The 4,495-nt window shown below is 40.3% G+C and overlaps 1 non-coding gene across 1 annotated transcript; it reads left to right on the top strand.

Moving 5' to 3' along the window:
- Nucleotides 1-3,627: 3,627 nt before the first annotated feature.
- LOC146523216 (U6 spliceosomal RNA) lies at nt 3,628-3,733 on the top strand. Its single transcript, XR_014873485.1, has one exon. It is a non-coding gene; the product is annotated as a U6 spliceosomal RNA (small nuclear RNA).
- Nucleotides 3,734-4,495: the final 762 nt, after the last annotated feature.

Here is a 4,495-nt window from a genome sequence, read left to right as displayed (position 1 = left end):
TTTCACACGTACACTGGTGAAAAATGTGACCTGCTGATATTTCACAGCATTTAATCAGAGCTGTGTAACAGTAGTTGCTGAGAAAACTAGCAGACCTGACCCGAGATAAAGGTTGGTCTGTGGCTAAAGGTCATTACTCACCGAGCATGCTGCAAAAACATGACACGAAATTCAAAATTATTTGGGTCTGAAGTTGTTGTGTAATGTATATACACACCAAACATACAGTACATACATACAAAAACGCATTGTGAAAACAATAAAGTTGACATCAGCGCTGGTCCTGATGTTTCTTGACAAGAAAAGGAAGAAACGGAAATTCTGGTTCATTTAAATGTCACAAGGAGGCAACAGCAGGAAGCTGAAGTTGTATCGCAGCTGCTTTTGTACATTTCAGGACGTCAGCATGGCAGTTTGAGCTCTTGTCGGCAGAGTTGGCACCACATCTAAGGAGGCAAAGAAATAATTTCAGAGACCCATTCAAAGCAGTGGTCGGACTGGTCAAATCTGTTTATACAGGTCAGCAAAATCTAGCTTGTTTCTACAAAACAAAACTTGAAGTATTTCCATAGATTTTACGTGTTCGTAAAGCTTACGTAAAGCTCTTAAATGGGTAAGGTCTCCAATATATCAAACTGGCAGTTCCTTTGACTGAATTGTAGGAGGAGCCAGTTCACAATGAGAAAACCAGCGCTGCCAAAAAGCTATCAGTGTAGAAATTAGCATAGCGCAAGCTAGCAAGCTAGATAAAATTTTAGTCTTTTACATTTTGTTTCATAGAGGTACTCACCTCATACTAATTATCATATGAGCATATGGTTTTTAAACAGCATACTACAAGAATATAGACCTCTCACAGCTGCTGTTTGTTGCTATTATATGTAGTTTCAAAGAAGGTGCGCATAATGCTACAGCGTAGCTTATATGGCACTGTGACAGCTTTTGTTGTAGACATGCGTATGCCAAAATAAAACTAGAATTTCCACAAAAATAGACAGCAAAAAGCTTATGGTAGAAAGTTCCAATCCAACTTTATTTATAAAGCACTTTAAAACAGCCAACACAGGACCAATGTGCTATACAGTAAATAAGTTAAGAACAACTGATAAAACAAAACAGCAAACAAATCAAAAACGCAGGCTACGTTGGGTATTTTTAAAAACGGAGATTTTCTGGTTTTGGTTTTTGGTTTTTTAAATCCCATCCACACGTAAATGCAAAAACAAAGTAAAAAGCTGCTAGGAACATGCCAAAGAAACAGGTGGCGATATATTCCTAACCACTTAGAAATGTTGGCCAATCAGAAGTCTAGAAACCTGGGCGGGAAAGAGTAAACAAAGATAGCACATAGAAGCAGAACTGAGTCCTATGTGTGGAGGGACAGAAACTATGTTGTATATGTAAGCATGTAAACACTGCAGAGAGTAAAGTTAAGTCTAAGTCCGCCATTGTAGAAATCCATTTCACCGAAACAATAATGTGGCGCACAGTCTGATGTCAAAAAAGGCGCACACCTTTGACACTGCGTTTTCTCCGTTTTTCTCGCCCACACGTAAATGCAAAAACTGAGTTTTGAAAAATCTCCACCCTGGCAGGAGTTTTTAAAAATCTCAGTTTTCAGTGACCAAAAACATCGTTTACGTGTGGACGAAAGGAGCAAGCGCATAGAAAAAACTGAGTTTTCCAAAATACCCGGGTACATGTGGACGTAGCCTTAACCCCAAGTATTCACACCATTTTTTTATTGGAGCTAGAGGTGGGCCAGTTGATCTAACCAATCCTAGTCCAGAGGAAGGCTATGCTAAAGAGTCGGCTAAGGGTCGGAATAAGAGATCCCAAATGAAACATGCTATACAGTTGCACATGGATAATGCATTACCCCATAAAAGATTAACTACACATACGTTTAGAAAGGCGACAGTGTGCATTTCTCTTGAATTTTACATCTACCTTCACGTGCGCCACTCAATCATAGCAGAAAACTATCAGCTTAATGACGTGTGATTCACAATCAGCTATGACAGCGGCCATTATGAGGCCCGAAAGGAGCGGCTGAAACTGTACAGCACAAGGGCAAAAGGTTGGGGGAGGCACCCACGACGTGTGCGCGGCCTGAAAACAAAGCAGAGCTCTCTCCCATTTGTCCTCCCTTTTCTTTTCCCCACTGCAAACTCTTAATACACGTGATTCAATAATGGAGATTAATGCACGCTGGCACGGAGACAAGTTTCACAGAAACACGCACACAGGGCATGATGGTGAGAAAAAGGCACACAGAGTTTGAATATAAATCATCAATGTGTGAAGTGATGTCCACTGTGGAACTGATTTAGTGACGTGTCACGTGGTTTCACACACAACTACAGGTGAGTAAGGACGCTTCGAGATCCAGCTCTTCTGTCAAAATGCCACGGATGGATGATAGCGGGTTATGGTGGGTTTTTGGTACATGAACACTTACATATTCACACTTTTTGCATCTAGGTAGGTAACTCGGATGAGAGGCCCAATGGCACAGTTACGACTGTGCATCAGGTGAACACATGTCCCCGTTCAGCCCCAGTTGCTCAGCTCGGTGGTAGTTACAGCCTGGCCTCATTCACAACTTCCAAACTGCAAACACACCGAAACAGGCTGCCTGAGGGCTGAGGTTACACTGGCCTATTTACGAGAGAGAGACACCGGTGAGGACATGTGAAACCCTACGGTGAAGGATGTGGACATGTGAATGTGAGGGGGGACCAGTGAACACAGTCACAATCCGGGAGTGTGACCACATACCCGCAGAATCATCTGACTTTTTACTGTTATTGAATTCAATAACACATGTCTGTGACCAAAAAAACTGCATAGGATTTTTTTACTGCTCCTTATAGATTTATAATCACTGAAACCTGGAAAAGTATTTTTTACATTCCATCAAGTCAGGTTTTCATGCTTTTAGTTTACTTAAGCGTATAATTTCCCTTTTTAATCTGGTATCCTATACTAGAGTCAAAAAAACATATCTAGTAATGATTTCTTATATTAATGTAATATTTCTAAGAGTGAGAATCAAGAGAAATGAAGCGAAAGCGTGTTCGGAGGAGCATCAAAGAGAAGAAGAAAAGGTTTCACAGACAAAAAGTGTCAAATATATTGTGAAGGAATAGTTTTTTGTTTCTTTCTTTAATTATAAGAAAAATTATACATAGTTAATTGTAACAAAATATAGATTTTTTTCATCGCTGTTGTCCTTTTTTGCAAAAAAAAACTACATGATGGAGGGAAATTAAATTCAGCACCCTAAAAAACATGAAATTTAACAAAAATATCCCATGCGGCTGAAAAAAACTTTTTTTCCAGACCTGTGTAATCGATCGCACTCGCAAGGAGTGGGAAATTTCAACCTTCATTTTACTACCTGGGAATGCATCCACATTTAGATTTGACGGGGTGAATGAGAATTGTGAACAGCTGCAGTTTGAGGAAGGCCTTCAAGAAATTCAGATAAATGATCTCCACGTTTATAAAAATAATACTAATGTGACCTCAAAAAACACTCTTTTACTACACATGATGCAGTAATTCTGACAACTTTTTGCATTATAATATTATGATCATGTCCCACAACAGTATATAGTATATGTGTTACTTTACTAGCACATATACTAAAATTGGAACAATACAGAGAAGATTAGCACGACGCCTACGCAAGGATGACACGCAAATTTGTGAAGCGTTCCTCATTTTTAGAGGAGCACGCCCAATCTCATCTGGGTAGCACGGTTGTGCGGTGGTTAGCACTGTTACCTCACAGCAAGAAGGTTCTGAGTTCAATTCCACCATCAGCCTGTGTGAAGTGTGTATGTTCTCCCTGTGTTTGTCCGCATCCTCCCAATGACATGCACTGATTAGGTTAATTAGAAACTCTAAGTGTGAATGGTTGTCTGTGTATATGTGCTTGCCCCGCAACAGAGTGATGAGTTGTCTAGGGTGTACCCTGCCTTATGCCCAAAGACTGTTGGGACAGGTCCCATGGCCTGAAAAGGATAAGCAAATGGATGGAGTCTTAACAGGTTATTGGTGTATTTTAAAATATATAGAGAGAATCATAGGATTAACCCTTCTCCTTTGGAAAAGACACACTTTTAGGATCATCTGCAGTGGTACAGAACTCTGCCAAAGATTTCAGCTCATTATTCTTTGTGTCTCATGTTGCTCTTGCAGAGGATTTTGACCAGATTGCATAGTTAGTTGGAAACTCCAAAGGTTGCGATTATCAAACCTCAAAGCTGAAAGTCTGCACAGACTCACATCATGACTGTTTGGTTTAAAATCCACTGTGCTGGTGTAGAGGCAAAGTTATTTTTAAAAAGTATAACTTACTGTATGCACAGTCTCAGGTTTAAAGCCAGGTCACTGTGGGGCCAACGGCAGATAAAGGGTTCACGGTGTCACTGGTCCCAGTGACTCATGAGGTCAGTGCGTGACAGAGTCGCATCTGTAAATCAAA

The sequence above is a fragment of the Neolamprologus multifasciatus genome, chromosome 3 (assembly GCF_963576455.1).
Source record: "Neolamprologus multifasciatus chromosome 3, fNeoMul1.2, whole genome shotgun sequence".
NCBI lineage: Eukaryota > Metazoa > Chordata > Actinopteri > Cichliformes > Cichlidae > Neolamprologus > Neolamprologus multifasciatus.
The sequence above is the reverse complement of the archived record's forward strand: the minus strand, read 5'-3'. Positions and strand labels throughout refer to the sequence as shown.